The following is a 20,667-nucleotide window of genomic DNA, read 5'->3' as shown; positions in this document are numbered from 1 at the left end:
TGGGTGCAGTGTGTGTGGACATGGAGCCGGAGAGAGGGTTTAGGCCGAGGGGATGAGATGTGGCCTGCATTCTCGTTGAAGTCAGACGTCACTAATGTTTGGATGAGTAGGTCTGAGGGGGCTTGGGTGGCTTGTCTACTCTTGGTTGGTGGCGAGAGAAGGGGAACTGTGTAGTTCCTAGGGTCCAGTGTGTGCCAGACACACAGCCCTGAGGACACGCATTATTAGGTGGGGAAAAGGAAGCTCACGGAAGCTGACTGGCTCCGGGTCACACATGGCCAAGCTGGGACTCGGCTCACTACCCAGTACAGCTCTTTGCAGTGTATGGTGTACCAACCATTCTGCTGTGATTAAGCTCAATTGGGGGGCTGGGTGGTGGTGGGGACTTGGCTTTTATAAAGAGATTTATCAGGAGAACCATCTAACAAGAGAGTAAAATTAGGACATATCTTAAGGAGATTGCCATCTCAACAGAAATTTCTCATCTCTACGTTTCAGCGTTAGTAATTGGCTTAGTAGTCCTTCCGCGAAAACGAAGGTGAATGAGCAGTAGCTGTAATAGGACGCTGTTGAAAAAGAGAAAGAGTCTTAATAGTCCTGTTCGCTCCTCAAAGGATGTTTGACATAGAAACCAGCCAGGATTCCACTGCTCCCCGTTACATGTGGTAGAATTTGGATGACACCAAATTCTCTTCACTCGTTTCTTAAATCCAACAACTGTGCACTGAATACACACCTGGTGCCATTTGCTCAGGGCTGAGGGTGCCGAACAGAACAGACCAGGCCCTGCGCTCATGCAGCCTACAGCCTAGTGGGGAGGATAATCAAGAAGCAAGTAAACAAATGAATAAAACACTTAACGACCGCCTGAGGGCCGGGCAGGACACGTACAGGTGCTGTGGCAGGACCGTATGGGGACCGACTCTCGATGGGGAAGTCGGGAAATGTCACACACATTTCGAGGATGATGGGGGCTAACATTCATGTTTTTGATTAAAAATGCCTCCTCTCATCAGCCTCCCTATAAGTAGTTTTCGTTAAGCACAGAAGAAACAGCACCAGTCTATGAGGAAAAGCAGGCATAAGGGTATTTCTCCTGGGGGCTACAAATTAAATTAGTGATGCAGCTCCCTGGTCAGCCGCTCCCGCTCAGTTCTGAGAATACCATCCTATCTGGGCGTGACTCTGATTTTTAATGGAGATTTCTTATTGCAGGTAATTAACTCCCACCCATCTTTAATGGGAGGATCTGAATGCATTTAAGGAGAATGTAAATCCAGAGGTCTATCCACAACTAACGGGAACAATCTCCTTCTGAGTTTGCTGCCTTTCGAGGTGAAGCGAGTCTGCAGGATTTGCTTCCTGCCTCCCAGCCTCACCCTGCTTCCCGCACGCCAGTCCTCGGAGCAGGACTCGGCTCAGATGTTTTCCTGCCCAGCACCGTTCTCTCTGAAGGAGTTTCTTTAGTTCACGCACACCTCGTGTGTTGTACGTTGGAGGCACAATGAGAGGTATGTCGGAGCCAGGGTTTCAGGAATGTAATTTGATGATCACGGTGAGGAATAATCACCCATTCATTGCCCAGGACTTTTGGAGGGGGGAGTCTTTCAGTTAGTGTGTTTGCTTTTAGTTATGTTATATTTGTTATTTTCTTAAACAAAGCACCATTCACATACTTTAAAAATTGATGATGATTCTTTGGACTCACCTAAGCCCTCAGTCCACATTCAAATTTCTGGTTCTCAGGGCTTGAAGTTTCTAGTGTTGCTCCTCTTTCTTCCTACATTTCCTCTTCTTCAGAAAGTAGCATGTAGCTTCAGCCAGTTTCCAGGTGTTTGGTCACCTGTGAGAGAGATTTCGCTTTTCAAAGAGAGAAAATAAAGAGAACATTGGGTCTGAAGTGCATCTGATCTAAATTAAACCCTTGGCTCCCTTAAGCTGGTGTTTGGGGGCCATCTGGTGGCCAAATGGTATTTAAAAACAAAAACAAAAACAAAAACTGGGTCTCCTTGTTGCCCTCTGGTGGCGAGAGTTGGTGTAACACCCTAGGGATCCTTTCCCTGCCTCGTTCAGGATTACAGAAATAAAGATACAGATCAGGAAGGAAGTGAGTTAGCAGTTAACGTTTCCTTCACATCCATAAAGCAGGTAGGGCTCAGAGATGAGCCAGGAGAGTACCAGCATGGGTACTGCACGAGCAGTTGCTGCCTGCAGCCTGCAGGATTCAAAAAAACCCCCCTAAGTATGAAAATTCAAGTTAACAATTTTGTGTGGAGTGGGGGTGTGTGAATATATGACATGGTCTCAAGGATTATTTTTAACCCAATCACAGAATTTCAGAGCTGGAAGAGATCTGAGAAATTAGTCAACAAAATTGAATTTTTACTTTTTAGCCTCTGTACTAAGTGGTATCAGGGACCTAAGATGAGTTGGATATGTAAAACCTTGTCCTCAAGAAGTTGAAAGTGTGGAGGCAAAGGCAGATACATGAACAAGTAAATGCCACGTGGTGTGCAGTAACAGCGAAGAGCAGGCATGCTGAGGACAGAGATGCACAGTGGCCGCCTCTGCCTGGAGGTCAGTCCTCAGAGTAGGCAGCACCTGACTTGTGTCTTGCAGAACAGGGAGCTTTCCAGGTAGGCTGGGGAGGGTGGGGATAGAAGAGGGAGGCTCAGGTGATTGGGAAGCACACACAGGGAGGCAGGGCGTTGCACCGAGTGTCCAGGTATTGCAAACATGGCTGTAGCGCACGGTGTGAGGCGCACTCAGCCCATAATCTACAAGTCCTGGCTGAATAAATGAAAGAATAACTGGTGCTGGTGAGAGTGGTGGGAGAGGAGGGTGAAGAAGTTAAGTGGGGGGCAGATCATAACAATAAGGAACAAGAACAAGATGCCTGGAGGGGTGAGGGAGAGTGAGGTGGAGGGCCGTTGAAGGTTTTAAGTAGTAGAGCTACAGAAGCAGATTTACAGTTTAAAAATCATCGTGGTCGCAGTGAGGAGAAGCAGTGAGGAGAAGGCAGGGAACTAATTAGCAGGCTCCTATAATTGCTCAGTGAGTGATGATGAAGGCCTAGAACAGTGAAAATGGCAACATTGAGGAAGGAGTGGATTTGAGTACTTTGTTATTTTTATTTCTAATTTTTCCAGTTTTACTGACATACAATTGACATACTACTTTGTATTATTGTAACATGTACAACATAGTGATTTGATATGTGCGTAAGTTGTAAAGGGGTTAGCGTAATAAGTTTCGTTGATATCCACCTCCTCCCATTGTTGTACATTTTTCCTTGAGATGAGAACTTCTTCTAAGACCTGCTTTCTTAGCAGCTTCCAAATATACAATGTAGCATTGCTAACTGTGGCCACTGAGGGGCACATCGCAGAGAACTCGTTTATCTTACAGGTGGGAGCTCTGATGGTCACCTAATGCCCTCCACAACCTACCCCTCACCTCTGGCAACTACCAATCTGATCTCTGCTTTAGGAGTTCATTTTTTAATTTACGTATAAGTGAGATCACATGATATATTTCCTCTGTCTGACTTATTTTGCTTAGCATGATGCCCTCAAAGTCCAAAGGCCCATCTAAGTTGTTACAAAGAACAGGATTGCCTTTTTTTATGGCTGCATTAGGTATAATATGTATATTAGTAGTAAAATCATATATGGACAAAGAAAAATATGTATTTCATTAGTAATGAAATTAGTATATTGTTATTTCTCTCTATCCATTCACTCATGCACTGTTGGACACTTAGGTTGTTTCCATGTCTTGGTTATCGTGAATAACGATGCAGCGAACATTGGGGTGCAGATGTCTCTTTTAGAAGGTGATTTTGTTTTCTTTGGATATCTCCTTGGGAGGGGAATTGCTGGGTTGCATTTTTGTATTTTTGATACTTTCAGGAATCTTCACACTGTTTTCTGAAGAGGTTGCACCACTCTGCATTCCCACCGACAGTGCATGAGGGGTCCCTTTTCTTCACATCCTCACCGGCACTTACCTCTTGCCTTTGGGACGACAGCCTCTCTCACAGGGGTGAGGTGACACCTCCCTGTGGTTTTGATGTGCATGTCTGATGATTAGTGACGTTGAGCACCTTTTCATGTACCTGTTGGTCCTTTGTATGTCTACTTTGAAAACATGTCTACTTAGTTCCTCTGCTCAATTTTTAACTGAATTTTTTGCTATTGGGTTGTATAAGTTCTTTATGTATTTTGTATATTAACCCCTTAGGTATATGGTTTGCAAGTATATTTTCCCATTCTGTTGGGTGCCTTTTGTTGGTTTTCTTTGCAGAAAGTTTTCAGTTTGATGTTATTGCCTTTGTTGTCAAGAAGAATCATTGCCAAGACTGATGTCAAGGAGCTTACCGTGTTTTCTTAGGAGTGTTATGGCTTCACGCCTTATATTCAAGTCTTTAGTCCATTTTGAATTCCTATTAGTGTATGATGTAAGGTGGGGTCCAGTTTCATTCTTTTGCATGTGCTGTCCACATAACTGTTTTCATAGTAGTCTCCTATGGGCCTTTACTACTCAGGGTTCAGAACTGGTTGAGGAAATGAGAGAGAGGGGAGATTCTGGGGTAACTGTCACCCAGGGTTTTGGCTTGGGGTCTGGGTGGAGGGACTTTCAGGGGACTGTAAAAGCACAGTGGCTCTGTGCGTTTCCAGGCCCATCTGGATACCGGGCCTGGGTGTAGGATCACGGGACTGAAGGGAAGTGCCCGAGAGTGCGTGGAGGAGAGAGCAGTTGGTGGAGGCTGCTGAGGACGGTGGAGGCTGCTGAGGACGAACTCGGCCGGCACACGAGTGGTGGGGAGGGGCAGAGAGCAGCTGGGACGGAGTGAAGGGAAGCTAGCAGAGGGGGAGGCGTGGAGGGTGAAGAAAGAGGCTGGCAAACTTGGCTGGGGTCTGTTCTAACAGGGTCAGAGAGCTGGGCTGGCTGGTTCTTGTTTTTATTTTAAATAATGTTTGTGTTTTCTTACCAGTGTGTGTGTTTATTCAATGTGCATCCTAGTCTTTAATGAAGGTTTTTTTCTTCCAAGAGCTAAACCGCAGAGTTTCCGTTCCATAAACAGAGGCAGGCTGCAGTTGCGGTGGAAACGGGCTCCCGCACCGCCAGGCCTCTCACCGCAGCCACACTTCTGCCCACTCTTCCCCAGCACAGTGGTCCGCGCTCTCTTCACTCCCTTGTCCCGGGGATCCCCACTGTCTGCCTCGTAATTCCCTAGCCGGGCATCCAGGGCCCTGCAATCTGACCTCAACTTCCCTTCCAGCTTTCTCTCTCAGAACCCTGCGCCCGCTTCCACCAAGCCAGGCTCTTAGCCTCATTGCAACACATGTTCCTGCTTCCTCTGCGTTGCTACCAAAACTCTTTCCATCCTTCAGAGTCAGGACTGAACAATCCTTCCTTCCACCTTCCCTGATTCGTCAGGTCCAAACTTTTTTTAAAAAAAGATTTTATTTATTTATCTTTAGAGGGGAAGGGAAGGAGAGAGGGAGAGAAATATCAATGTGTGGTTGTCTCTCATGCGTCCCCTGCTGGGAACTGGCCTGCAACCCAGGCATGTGCCGTGAGTGGGAATCGAACCGCGATTCTTTGGTTCGCAGGCCCACACTCAATCCACTGAGCTATGTCAGCCAGGGCCAAACTTTTTTTTTTTTTACTTCTCTGAACTTCTGTAGCATTTAACACACACAGTATTCTTTTGTAGTAATTGAATCCATTTTCTTTCCTGTAAACACATTAAGGTAGAAAGTTCTCATTTTCCTTGTTTTCTCCCAAGAACCTAACAAAGTGTCCTGTACACTTGCAGATGTTCGATGAATATGAGGAGTAATTGACTATACAGCAATCCTTAGGAAGTAGCTTAAGTGGGGTGCTATGCTCTGAATGTTTGTGTACTCCCGGAATTTGTATCTTGAAACCCCAATGCCTGATGTGAAGGTACTAGTAGGCGGAGCCTTTGGGAGGTGTGTAAACCATGGGGGTGAAGCCCTTCTGAATGGGATTAGTGCCCTCATGAAAGTGGCTCCCGGGAAATCCCTAACCCCTTCCACCACATGAGGACACAGTGAGCAGGGACTGGCTACAAACCAGAAAAAGGCTCTCACCTGACTGTGCTGGTGCCTTGATCTTGGACTTCTCAGCTTCCCGAACTGGAAGCATTAAATTTACACTGTGAATAAGCTACCCAGTCTGTGGTATTTCCTTATAGCAGTCCTAACACACTAAGACATGGAGGGAGCAGAAAAATTAATAGACTTTTTTTCCAAGCTAGAAATAAAGGGTGGAGCAAAAGCACCATATAAAGAGCTGTTGGGAGGAGCAGTCCTCTGGGGCAGAGTTGGGGCGCCGGAGGGCGAGGACAGAGGTCTGAGGACTCCCGAAGGGTGAGACGCCCAGGACTGGGCCCAAAGAGGGCTGACATGGAGCCCTCGAAAGCTTGGCAATGTCTCGGCTCTGACACGCAGTGTGAGGACTGACACTGTTCGTGGGTTTGCCTGGCTCCAGCGTAGTTTGTGATCCACACCCCCATGGGCACTTTGCATCCGTTATTTCTGATCCCCGAAAATAACCCTTCAAGACAGATACTATTGTCCACCTTTTACAGGAGGGGAACGTGAAAGTTAATACCGTGCTCAGGGGCACACAGCTAACCAGTGCTGGAAAAATAGCATTTAAATGGACTTCTCCCCTTGCGGTTCCAAGCTGGGGGAGAGTTGGGGTGGGGTGAGGTGGGCTGAGACCGGGGTGTGTGGCAGGAACTGTGCTGAGGGGAGCAGAGGCAGAACTAGGTTTTGTGAGGCTGAAGCTTTTATAATTGGGGAGCCTTCTAAGGAAAAAAAAACATGCAAAATTATGAACAAAACTGTCTATTTAGGTATTTATTTAGAATGAGAAAATTCATGCTTTAGAGATTCAGAATACTTTCTTTTGATATCTTTTTGGGTGATTTACCAGCTCACAGAGAAATGCTTTGCTTTGCAGCCTGGCTTCACCTCCCCACCTGGATCCCTCTACAACCTGCCCCCAGAGCCTCTCAAATGAGGGGCGGAGGCTGAGGCTTTGTTGGCCTCACTGTGACCCCCACCCCGGAGGTGGCTAGGGCGTGGGGTGTGGGGTGGGGTAGAGATCAGAGATGGGACGTAAGGACTGGGAGAAAGATGTGGACAGTACACGTTACCCGATGAAACAAAATACATGAGGTGGGGAGACAGTGTGTGGAGAAATCATGTTTTGTTTTTCAGGCCTCGTGAAAAATAGCCCCATGTCAAGCAGCCGTGTTAAAGTGTGATGCCCCCCACCAGGCCCCTCCACTAGGTGAGCAGGTGTGGCGCTGTAGAGGCTGTGCCAGGGGGATGGTTCAGGGGAAGGGCACCCGGAAAGTTTGAGTTTTGAAAACAGTCCACTAGCAACAAAACAGTTTTAATGTTTTAGATTTCTTTATTGCAACCTTGCATCCATGAAACAGGTGTGTGTGGGTGGGGACGCAGGGAGAGGAGGGAGAGAGGGAGGGAGAGAGGGAGAGAGTTTATAAGCAAGCCAGAGTTCAATCTCTGAATAACTTTGTTTCTCTTATCTTTTTAGATTGGCTGCTAAATCTTGTTTTAAATAAATATAAAAAGATCTATACGGATGAAGACAATTATTCCAAATACCATTTAAAATTTGACCATTTCTCTGGTCAAATTTGACCAAGTATGCTGCGAGGAAACACTGTAGGGGGGGGCAGGTCTCATTCACAACGGAGACGGTGGTCTGGGCCAGCACACCTGGACCGTCTCTCTGTGATGCAGCCCCTTTTCTGGTTGTTTATGATCTTAAGGAAAGGGAGGCCCTCGGTTTTCTCCGGGAGACCTGTGAGCCGAGCTGGGGCACAGAAGGTGAGTCTCCTGGGCGGGAGAGGGGTGAAAGCTGGGGCACAGAAGGTGAGTCTCCTGGGCGGGAGAGGGGTGAAAGCTGGGGCACAGAAGGTGAGTCTCCTGGGCGGGAGAGGGGTGAATGCTCGTCCCCACCGTAAAACCCAGTGGATGGTGTGGATCGTTGACGGCAGGAAGGAAACACAGAGGACACGGCGAGCAGAAGCATCGAATAAGCCACGGATACGGCTTAACTGCAATTCACCGAAAGCGAGTAATACATTTTCTATGCGATTTAATAACTTTTACAGATCTCTGAATTTTGGCTAAGATTATTAGGGAAGGGTTATTGCTGATCAGTCTTTAACAATTTAGAGGGACTTGCTTTACTAGATGCGTTCCAGACAGTAACTGTGGGCCTTTGTTTTTTAAGAGGGGGCAAGGGAGAGAGCTGGAGGCCCTGCTTGGCCCGAGGAGCAGGACCGGTGGGGTGCTGTAGGGGCCGGAGCGCGCCAGGACAGGGGTGGCGCTTTGCTGATCAGTAACTAACAGAAGACCGAGGACACTGGTGGGTACGCATCGCCGCACACAGTGTTTGCTGATGGACATCTCGCCCAGGGGACAGTCACCAGTCTCGACTCTGTGCTCGGAATGCAGCAAGGAGCATGAATGTGGGCGGAAAGTGTGGTGGGTAGAATAACGGCCCCCTAGTCCCTGGCATCTGTGAAGATATTCAATTCTATGATAAAAAAAAGACTTTGAGGGGGAACTGAGGTTAGAAACCTTAAAATAGAAAGATTAATCTGGGTTATCCAGATGGGCCTGCTGTAATCACGTGGAAGAGAAAGGCAGGAATGAGGCAGAGAGGTGAGACTAACGAAGAAGAGACTAACGAAGGGGCAGGAGACACTCAAAGCTGGAGAAGGGCTGAGACCTTGGCTTGGAAGATGGAGGAAGGGGGCCGTGAGCCAAGGAGTGCGGGCAGCCTCTGGACTGGGAAGCACACTCAGACGGCCGGCAAGGGAGTGGGCCCTCGGTCCCACCGCTGCAAGGAGCTGAATTCTGCTAACAACCTGAGGGAGCAAACAGGTCGGTTCGGCCCGAAGCCTCCTGAAAGGAATGCAAGCCTGCCGAGACCTGGGTTGTAGCCCGGAGAGACCACGTCAGACTTGCGGGTAGGGTACTGCTTAATTTCTCATGTCAATGGTGCTTCATTTTCTGACAGTCACAGACACCTTTGCAAATCTCGTGAAAGCTATGCATCCTCTATGTAGAAGAACTCATATACACACAAAACTGAACGCAATTTAAAGAGGTTCATGAACACACCAGAGCACATCTCATAGCCCCAGATTCAGAGCCCTTTAATGGTGATGATCAGAGGACACAAGCAGGGTGCACGGCGGCTTCCCAGCGATAACCTCGTCAGCTGCCAGTGGTGGCCGTCACAGTGCCCCGGGGAGTGCTGAGCTGGGCTGCACGGAACCAATCCAGTTTTAGTGAAGTGAGCTTCCTAGACGCGGACGCTGAAGGACAATCACCTCGAGAGAGCTCTCACTGGCGGGCTCCTCTGAATGGGCCCACTCTGCTGAGCGTCACGGTTGGTCTTCATCAAGTAGCGACTGCTATCCAGTGACTTGAGGACCACCCCCAAAATTAAAATGTAAAACTCTAAGTAAGAGTAGGTACTGATTTTATTCCCCAGAGAGTATGCCCAGAAAAAAACCTTATGGATATTATAACTTAGAAAACTAAATTTACTAAAAGTTAGTGACAGCAATGCTTTGGGGATTACTAACATTACGTAGACTTCCTATTTGTTTACAGCAATAGAAATATTACGTGAGCCACTCGGTAACACTAACAGCCACATTAAAAAAGGTAAAAAGAAAGATGAAATTAATTTTAATAATGTGTTTTATTTAGCCTGTTATGTCTAAAATATTATCATTTCAAAAATATTATCATTTCAAATGCAATCAACATCAAACTGTCAAGGAGACATATTCCATTCTTTTTTGCCAATGTGAGGCTTCGGGACCCAGCGTGCAGTCCCCACCCCCAGCGTGTTCTGACTCCGACCGTCACACTTCAGTGCCCGGAGGCCACACAGGACTCGCGGTGTTCGTATCAGGTAGCACAGGCTCAGCAAATAAGAAGATTAAAGTCAAATTTCTGAGGCATAAACATTATTTAATTCACATATATAGATACATATGGAAAGAGCCTCAGAGGCCAACATACTCACTGTGTGGAGGAGTGATTGTCACTTGCTGCTCCTTTCCATCACGTATGCAGTGATGCCACTGGGACTGTTGTGTGAAGGGAGAAAGACAATGAAAATCTAAAGATATTTTTCAGGAGATTTTAACTTAATCTTATGTGACCTTCTTTACACACAATAGGCCTTTAACGCACATTAGTCTATTTCCATTTTTGTCATTAAAAATCAAATTTTAGTGTTGGAAAAGATTTAAAAAATCATGTACTTTTTAAAGCGAGGAAGCACAGATTAGAAGATTAGAAGGCGGACAGAAACTAAATACAGACTTTTGGCCTTTCTCACACGGGGACCTTACGCAGGAAGCTTCGGTCCTCTCTTCCCTCCTGTCACCCCTGCCACTACCAGTCACCGACTGAGCTACGGATGCGTCAGACACCAAGAGCATCATTATGGATCTTCTCACAGCTCTACAAAGATCGCATTGTCCCCACGTATAGGTGAGAAACTGAGCCCTAAATACGTCCAAGATCATAAAGCTCATTAATGCAGAGCCAAGAGCCAAGCTTTCCCTTTTCTCGTCCAAAGCCGCTGTTGTTTCTAATACAGACAGTAGAGCTCGCTTATCTGTGGGGGATTCATTCTAAGACCCCCNGGACCTTACGCAGGAAGCTTCGGTCCTCTCTTCCCTCCTGTCACCCCTGCCACTACCGACTGAGCTACGGATGCATCAGACACCAAGAGCATCATTATGGATCTTCTCACAGCTCTACAAAGCAGATCGCATTGTCCCCACGTACAGGTGAGAAACTGAGCCCTAAATACGTCCAAGATCATAAAGCTCATTAATGCAGAGCCAAGAGCCAAGCTTTCCCTTTTCTCGTCCAAAGCCGCTGTTGTTTCTAATACAGACAGTAGAGCTCGCTTATCTGTGGGGGATTCATTCTAAGACCCCCCTCCGTGGACGCCTGGAACCATCATCCATATGACAGAGTTTAATTTATAAATGAGGCATGGCAAGAGGTTAACAGTAACGAACACTGAGACAAAACAGTGATGACAACGTGCGGCACTAAGCGTTGTGTGCATCGGGCGCTACTACGGGAAACGGGTCACCTGGAGGCGCAACGCAACCCACAGCTGCCGCACCCATCGCCGAGGAGGCTGCTGAGCGGCAGCCCGGGCGGGTGTGTCGGGCCGAGGGATGACTCACGTTCCAGGTGGGGTGCAGCAGGGCGGCATGAGGTTTCATCACGCTGCTCGGTATGGTGTGCAATTTAAAACTTATGAATTATTTCTGGACTTTTCCATTTAATATTTTCAGACTGTGGTTGACCACAGGAAACTGCAGCCTCTGAGAGGAAAACTGTGGGCGCCGGGGGCTGCTGTCTGCCACGCAGGCCCCGTCAGGCAGGGGACGGAGAGGATGGACGGTTGGTGAAGCAGCCCAGGGAAGGAGGGGCGAAGGGTATGAGAGAAAAGGAAGGGCCGTGGAGGTGCGGCACACAGGGCATGCCAGATGAAGTGCTGGAGTTCGTAGGGAGGCTGCTTAGGTCCATGGCGTGGAGGCCCTTTCTGGACAGCCCAGCAGGTGAGTGGGCTTTGAAACGGGGGAAGAGGAAGACATTGGTGACTGCCTGACTCCCTCAAAGAGGAGCCGTGCCTTGTGGCTGGCTTCACCATCCTTGCCCTCGACGGATACGCTTTTTCCTGCCTGGGATTCTGAGGGTGGTAAGAACTAAGTGAGGGTTAAAGGCACGTGCCCTCTGTTCACTCAGAGTTCTTGAGTTTCTAGGGATTTGCAGTGTGCGTTTCGTCAGACCCAAGACACCTCCAATACCTGCTGCCTTCTCGCATACCTGTTGGTTTAGTTTTTCCTTTTTCCTTGTGCCAGTTCTCAAAAGTGGAAAATTATTTTCTCCTGGGAGGAAACTGTGTGAATGAAGCTAAGGGAGATAAACATAATGCCCAGTCTTTGAGACAATGCTAATAACAGGGGGGGATATAAGTTTGATAGCTACTCAGGGCATAACGCTGCTGCTGGGTGACAGCCAGGCTGACTACGAGCTCTGAGCACGCAGCATCCTTTTTCCACATTCTCAGCCACATATTCCAAAGCACAGCTGCCAAAACACAAAAACAAAACAAAATGAAACAAAACAAAATAAAAAGTCCACATGGTTCCAAACCCACAAAATGAAAACCATGGATGCAAGGAGACCCTGTAGTGCTATGGACTTCCGTGATAAGGTATCTTGGATTTGCTTCAAAAATTAGCGTTCAGTAGGGGCTGGGTGGGAATATAGATGAAACGAGACTGGGTCTGAGCAGAAGGTGAGTGGGGGTACACAGGACTTCACGCATCGTCTCACTTCTGCATAAGCTTGAAACCCACTTGAAATGCCACCAGAGATTTCTATTACTAATTTATGTAAATTAGCACCCATAATTTACATAAATAGGATCACAATAAACTTGTTTTGTAAGCTCCTTTCACTCCAAAGTACATTTCATCTCTTATTTATAAGCCTTTAAGTTGTTTCCAGATATTTTTTAATTTTTTAAAATGTTTAAAAAATGTTTATTGATTTGAGAGAGAGAGGGTGGGGGAAGGGGGGAGAGAGAGAGAGAGAGAGAGAAACATTGACTGGTTGTTGCTCTGACCAGGAATCAATTTATGGCAACCAACTGAGCCACGTAGGCCAGGGCACCCAATCTTTAACTAATATTGTAAATAACATTCTTGCATATGTATCTTTTCTGATTTGTACCATAGCTAATTCAAACGTATGTATATTTAACATTTTGATATGTGTTGCTAAACTGTACATAAGAAAGGTTGAACCTACATTTTTTGTTTTTAAAAAATATATTTTATTTATTTTTAGACTGGGGAAGAGAGGGAGAAAGAAAGGGAGAGAAACATCAATGTGTGGTTGTCTCTTGAGTGCCCCCCACTGGGGACCTGGCCCCAACACAGGCACGTACCCTGACTGGGAATCGAACTGGTGACCCTTTGGTTCACAGGCCAACACTCAATACACTGAGCCACAGTGGTCAGGGCAGGTTGAACCTATTTATACTCTTACAGTACTCCATCATATCTAAGCCAACACCAGCCTTTGTTAATTAGCTTTGCTAATCAAATGAAAATATGTTAACTCAGTGTTCAAATTATTTGTATTTCTTAGCAAGAGCAAAAGTATTTTTTGTATGATTATCAGCCATTTGTAGTGTGTGTGTAATTTGCTTGTTCACGTTCTTTACCAGGTTTATGTGTTTAGATGTTGAATCTTTTACTGATAGGTAACAATAGCTCTTTGTATATTAACATGTACCTTTTGTTGTATTTGCTGCAAATATTCTCTTGGGTTATTGCTTCAACTTCAATTATGGTGTATGTGTGTGTGTTTTTTTCCTGCATGTAGTAATTTTTAATTTTAATATTATGTAACTTAAACTTGAATAGTTTTGGGCTTTGGGGTCATGTTTAAAAAGCCCCTGCTTACCCCAGCCAGGTGTCTCAGTTGGGTGGAATGTTGTCCTGTGCACCAATCCCTAGTCAGGGCACATACCCAAGCTGCAGGTTCGATCCCCGATAGGGGTGTACAGGGGAGCCAGCCAATCAGTTTCTCTCTCACATTGATCTCTCTCTTCCTCCATCACTCTCTAAAATTGATAAACAAACCCTTGGGTGAGAATTAAAAAAAAGTCCTTTCTCACCACAAAACTATGAAACTATTCCAATACTGTTTTATTCTTACAGTATATTTTTTATTATTAAAATGCTGCTATAAAATCTGAACATTATACTTTTTTTTTTAAAGATTTTATTTATTTATCTTTAGAGGGGAAGGGAAGGAGAGAGGAAGAGAAACATCAATGTATGGTTGCTTCTCGTGCATCCCCTGCTGGGAACTGGCCCCTGCTGGGAACTGGCCCCTGCTGGGAACTGGCCTGCAACCCAGGCATGTGCCCTGACTGGGAATCGAACCGCGATCATCTGGTTCACAGGCCCGCGCTCATGAACATTATACTTAATATAGACTATTTCTTAAATTTTTAACCCCACAGATCAACACTGTCAGTAGTTTATATTTATATATAAATATATATAAATAATATGCTTTTTAATTCTACTCTTAGGAGTATATCCTAAGAATCCTGAAACACCAATCCAAAAGAGCCTATGCACCCCAATGTTCATAGCAGCACAATTCATGATAGCCAAGAGTTGGAAGCAACCTAGATGCCCATCGGTCAATGACTGGATCAAAAAACTATGGTACATTTACACAATGGAATTCTATGCTGCAGAAAGGAAGAAGGAACTACTACCCTTTGCAACATCATGGATCGAACTGGAAAGCATTATGCTGAGCGAAATAAGCCAGGCAGTGAAAGACAAATATCATATGATCTCACCGTTAACAGGAATCTAAACAAACCAAACAAGCAAGCAAAATACGACCAATGACACTCAAATATGGAACAGGCTGACAGGGTCCAGAGGGGAGAGGGGAGAGAATCATAGGGGAAAAGGGGATGGACTCACATGAACAAGTATAAAGGACACATGGACAATAACTAAGGGTGGGGGGTGGAAAGGGGAGGGAGGCGGGGAGCATGGGGCGGGGGGCGGGCAGGGTTAGGAATATAAGACGGAAACCTGTACTTGAACAAGAATTAAATAAAAAAAATAAAAAAATAATAATATGCTTTTTGTTTTTCTAAAATTGCATGCATCTTGGACATCCTCTTTTGTCAATATACCTACATCTACCTCAGTCTTTGAGTTGCATGGCATCCAATTGTATAGCTCAGTTTTTCTCAGTCTTTTTCCATTATTGTCCTCCTAAGGATGTCTCTTCTTTAGACATTTATAACCATTTCCCCATGAAATTTCAAAACCACATACATACTGTGCATCTATTTATGTACTTGATGCATATTTGTGCTTTATATATAAAACATCAGTTTTTTTGTCCCTCCCCCCAAGAACCAACTTTCACATCCATGGTTGTTACAGTGCCCCTCTGAGAATGTATGGTATAGATATTCCATATCAGATTCCACATGTGTATACTGTTTTTGATATTTCAGTGTGATATTACCCATGTTTATCTTTTTTAATCCTCATTGAGGATATGCTTAGGGAGAGGAACAGAGGAACAGAGGAGGAGGAGGAGGAGGAGGAGGCAGCGGCAGAGAAGGGGGTGGGGGAGGGAGGGAGGGAGCGAGGGAGGGAGAGAGGGAGAGAGAGAGAGACAGAGAGAGAGAGACAGAGAGAGAGAGAGAGAAACGTTGAATTGATGTGGGAGAGAAACATCAGTGGGTTGCCTCCTGAATGCTCCCGGGATGGGAATGGAATCTACAACTTAGATATGTACCCTGACTGGGAATTGAACCTACAACCTTTAGGTGCATGGGATGATATTCCAGTCAACTGAGCTACCTGGCCAGGGTTTACCCACATCTTTATACATATATTTTGTGTTCCTATGAGATAAACACTAGAATTGAAAAGCTGTGCTAATTGGACTTCGGGTGGTAGGCACACAATACAATATAGAGATGATGTAATTGTATACTTGAAACATATAATTTTATTAAGCAGTGTCACCCCAATAAATTTAATTAAAAAAGAAAAGCTTTGTCAAAAGGTATTGATATTAAAAATATAGCAGATATTGCTAAATATTGTACCAATCATATACCTTCCAGTATCTTGAGAATCTGGCTTCAATTTTTACATGTTAAGTCACAAATCCATTTGGAATTTATTCCGGGATGGTGAATAAGGTAAAGATCTATTTTTCTCCCCCAAATCTAGTTCACTGTTCATAAACACTTTATTGAACTAATCTTTTTGATTGACCATGTAATCAATATGGTAAATACTCCTATATATACTCAGGTTTGAATTCTATCCCATGACTGTTTATTCCTCCTCCCTTACCACCCTATGTTTATTATTATTTTTAAATAAAATAATAATAATTTTTTAAAAAATTTAAATTTATTTTTTAATAAAAATAAAATTATTTATTTTTAGAGAGAGGAGAAGGGAGAGACAAAGACGGAGAGAGAGAGAGGGAGAGAAACATCAATGTGTGGTTGCCTCTCACATGGTCCCCACTGAGGACCTGGTCCGTAACCTAGGGATGTGTCCTAACTGGGAATTGAACTGGTGACCCTTTAGTTTGCAGCCCGTGCTCAATCCACTGAGCTACACCAGCTAGGGCTTGTTTATTATTCTTGCTTTATAATATGCTTTGGCATCTGATTATACAGTTCTCTTTTATAGATTTCCCCCCTATTTATTGTTATTTTGGTTTTTTCTCTGAGTGAATTTTGGAGTAATTTTGCTTAGTTCCAAAGCAAGAAAACAACAACAACAAAAAACTCTTAAAATACTACTGGGACTAAGATTGGGATTATACTAAATTTGTGGATAAGTATAGTGAGAACCAGAGTAACAAATTTAAAATAAGTCATAGAAGAAACAGAAATTATGTTTATTTAATGAGGTATATCTGTATTAAGATATTTTGGGTAGTAAATGACAAAAATCCAGATTAAAAAAAGAAATTAAATAAAAAATAAATTTGTTAATTTAAAAAAAATCTAAAGATTTTGTTTATTTATTTTTAGACAGAGGGCAAGGGAGGGAGAAAGAGAGGGAGAGAAATGTCAATGTGTGGTTGCCTCTGGTGTGCCCCCTACTGGGGACCTGGCCCACAACCCAGGTATGTGCCCTGACTGGGAATTGAACTGGAGATCCTTTGGTTTGCAAGTTGGCTCTCAATCCACTGAGCCATACCAGTCAGGGTTCCTGTCTTGATTTATAGTTATTCACATTAGTTATTCTAATATTCATCATACTAATTATTCATCTTACTAGTTATTCATTACATATTATAAATACACTATTATATATTATAGTTATTTTCCCATAATAGATGAGGCAGGGACTTAGTCTTACATGTGTTTATATTTTTCACATTACTTAATAAGAGCTTATATTTACTGAGTTAACAGATATGTATATAACCTTTCTGAGAAGTCCCTAAATTCTATAAAAAACATAATATTGACATCTGAATCTCTTATTATTCCCTTATGAGGACCTTGGGAGATTTTTTCCCCTCAGGCTTCTATACCAAAACTATAGTTCTTTTAAGAAAATTAAAAAGAATAACCTTATAGACTATGTGAGATTTAAAACTGTTTTCCCTTTGCTTTAGTTGCTAAGAACCTGGAGCCTAATTTGTGGTGGCACCCCTCTAGCACACAGGACCTTTTGGTATCAATTTTGGGGGTATTAACTTACTTTTGCCTTTATTTTGCTTTTCAATTACCTTTTGTGTCTATTTTCTCTTCCAATCTTTTTCTTGTATTACAGTGTAGTATATCTTTTTCTGAGCACATGAAATCTTTTGTGAGAGGTTGAGTATCAATAAATAATATACATCTATAAAATACATTAAAATAATTCTTAAAACTTGCTAAAAGCACATTATTGACCTCTGAATTCACAGAGAGCCATCACCTACTTCAAAACAATCAGGAGAGCCCTGGCTGCTATAGCTCAGTGGATTGAGCGCAGGCCTCTAAACCAGACGAACGCAGTTTGATTCCCAGTCAGGGCACATGCCTGGGTTGCAGGCCAGTTCCTTGCAGGGGCCAGTTCCCAGCAGGGGATGCACGAGAAGCAACCATACATTGATGTTTCTCTTCCTCTCTCTTGCCCTTCCCCTCTAAAGATAAATAAATAAATATTTTTTAAAAACCCATCAGGAGAGCACTTCTCCAACTTCCCTTCCCACTTACAAACTCATTCACCTCTTTAAGAGAGCAACATTTTATTTTTTAATAAATAAAAACAAATAAATGATATATTTATCATATAGGATACAGATAAGTAAAAAGCAGAAGAACTAAAAGACAAACAAAAATGCTATCTGGTAAGAAACTACACACTGCTGCTTTCATAACCCATTTTTCTGTCTTAACAATGCATTTTACATAATCTTTCCTTATCATTAGTCTTCCATGTCATTTTCAATGGTTCAAACATCCCACTGATTATGAAGCAAGGTAGTTGATCACATTCCCTTCCTAGAAAGCCTGAGGGGGCTGCTCCTAAACTAATATGAGTGAACCTCTCTTATCTGCACTACGTTATCTGCGTCTAACCTATCTTTTGTTGGTGCACAACTTGAATCGAACTCCACCCAGTTCAATGCCTACATGCAATTTTGATTATTTCCTCTGGGGAATTTCCTAGAAGGATACTTGCTGAGTCATAGTACATACTCATTTTAAGGATTTTGATACATAGTTCTAAAATGCCTGAGGGAGAAAGGAGATGTACCAATTTCTGTTCCCATCTGCAATGCCTGTTTAACTAAACCCTAGTCCAACACTTACTATTTTCTTTCTAATCTTTGCCCATTATATTTATCACTAATGTGGCTGAAGATACCTATTTATTGTCCATGTTTATATGTACCTTTTGATATTTTATATGTACTCTTTTGCCAGTTTGTAAGATTTTAAATTATTAACATCCATACACACCTTGACATCCTTCTTCCCAGTTCTGACTCCTATCAAAGTTAATTTATGTACTTGATTTATGCATCTCATCTCCTGTTTCTTCAGGAATTCATTCAGTTATCTCCTTTCTTGCCAGTATCTGTAACCTCTGACAGATAACCTCTGTTTTTTTTTCTCTTGCACTAATAAACATCACCAAGTCTCTTCTCCTTAAAGAAAAGCTTCGAGTCTTTTATTTCACTTGCCATTCTCCTCTGGCTACTGACATTTCTCTTTTCTTTTACAATCAAACTTTTTGAAAGAATTGCCCTTGCATGGTGCATTCACTTCATTTCTATTTCTTCAACTCACTACAGATTTACATTAAAATCTTCAATGCCTTCTTTGTTGCTAAGATTTCAATATCAGAATTATATTATATATAAATATATATGTATGGAAAAGCAGGCTACAAAATGATTTTCCCCAAATAAACTTAAGTATGTAAAAAATATACAGAGAAAAGAATCTGATAGGTAACATAAAAATTTAAGTTACTTCTGGGCAGTTAAATAGTGAGTTTAAAATTTTTTTTCTCACAATTTTAAAAGCAAGAATAATTTACTTTGACATCAGACCACATTACAATGTAAATTAGAAATTCTCAACTTACATTTTCTGAGAGGAGGCAGAAAACTAGAGAAGTGACAGTAAGAAGCTAATGGGCTACACATTTCATTTCCCTGCAAGGCTCAGAGAGGCACAAGAGGGCGTGACCCAGATCCCTGGGGCAGGCGTTCCTGCAGGACAGGACTGGATAACCTCTGGCTAGGGCAATTGCCTTTTAAAGGGGCCCTCTTGACTTCTTGTCCCAAATCACCTCGGAGCACTTCAGCCTAACCTGCTGGCCGATCCAAACTTCCCAGAATCCTCCATCGCTCTCGGTTGCCCTGGTAACAGGCAGCAGACGCCCAAAGCCGTTTCCATAACTCTTCCCAGAATGCCGTGCACCCCTCCCATTCACTTCCGGTTCGGAGGGTTGACTTCTCGGGATGTAGAGTCCTGTCACTGCTATCCTGGGGGTTTGCTGGCCTGAGTGGTGCGTTCCTGTGCAGGGCCGCGGGGACTGTTATTTTAATCAACATTTAAAATATTAGGCAAGCAGAATATTTGTTGGACTCACTAAATGGATTAGATATTAGCTATTAAAATGCTGAAAGGTGCAAAATGACATTTGCAATGTCATTTGTTGCTGTGATATATTTTTAGAACTTTAAACAACTTCCTATAAAAAGTAATTAGTTTTGCTCAAAAAAATGAAGGCAAGCACAAAAACCCAAAACACTCAAATTTTACCCATCAGAAACAACCATTGTGAACATTTCGGAGCAGTCTTCCAGACCCCTATGTTTACAATAAAATTTCAATAAGGAATCACATTGTACATGCTGTTTTGTTAAGTTTAAAGAAACTTTTATGAACATACTTAATTGAGAAAAGACACTTCAATGACATGGCTACATGCATTACATGTACTTCTTATTGGACACTTAAACTTTTTATCCTTTTTGCTTTTATTAGTGCTGCAATCCATAAGTGAAAATCTCTGGAGCTTAGTATTTCTTTGCCCATGCTTTCATTTCTTTGTGGTATTGAGTTCTCTCTTTTAACTTAGTCATCTGGATTTGCATGTCTCTGCCTTCCCCCCATGCCTTCCCATTTCACCCCTATGTCTTGGTGCTGTAAGAGGAGAAATTACACACATGGCATGCGAAGCCTACTGTTTTTAAATGTTTTTTTTTCTGGTTAAAAAGGTAATATACACATTGTAGAATATTGGGAAATTCAGAAGAATATAATAAAATTATATTAACACCTAACAACTATTTATATTTTGGCATAAATTTACTCTAGGTTTTTCTGTTGCCTTCAGAATGAGTATCGAAAACATGTTTGCTAATTTGGTAGGGGAAAAGGTCATCTTTTAATTTGCATTTCTTTGCTTGTTCATGTAGCTGAATGATATTTCAAATA

The 20,667-nt window shown here is 43.3% G+C and overlaps 1 long non-coding RNA gene across 2 annotated transcripts; it reads right to left on the bottom strand.

Moving 5' to 3' along the window:
• Window positions 1-9,792: 9,792 nt before the first annotated feature.
• LOC118976003 (uncharacterized) lies at window positions 9,793-19,633 on the bottom strand. Of its 2 annotated transcripts, none has more exons than XR_005064175.1 (3): window positions 19,307-19,633; window positions 10,120-10,183; window positions 9,793-10,015 (listed from the first exon to the last, which is right to left on the bottom strand). It is a non-coding gene; the product is annotated as an uncharacterized LOC118976003 (long non-coding RNA). The 2 variants fall into 2 exon arrangements; XR_005064176.1 differs by lacking the exon at window positions 19,307-19,633 and adding an exon at window positions 17,649-17,682.
• Between the last annotated feature and the right edge of the window lie 1,034 nt (window positions 19,634-20,667).

This window comes from Sturnira hondurensis, unplaced genomic scaffold, assembly GCF_014824575.4.
Source record: "Sturnira hondurensis isolate 20B ecotype Veracruz unplaced genomic scaffold, ASM1482457v3 Scaffold0020601, whole genome shotgun sequence".
NCBI classification, from domain to species: Eukaryota; Metazoa; Chordata; class Mammalia; order Chiroptera; family Phyllostomidae; genus Sturnira; species Sturnira hondurensis.
Note: the sequence above shows the minus strand (reverse complement) of the source record. Positions and strands in the feature narration are given on the sequence as shown.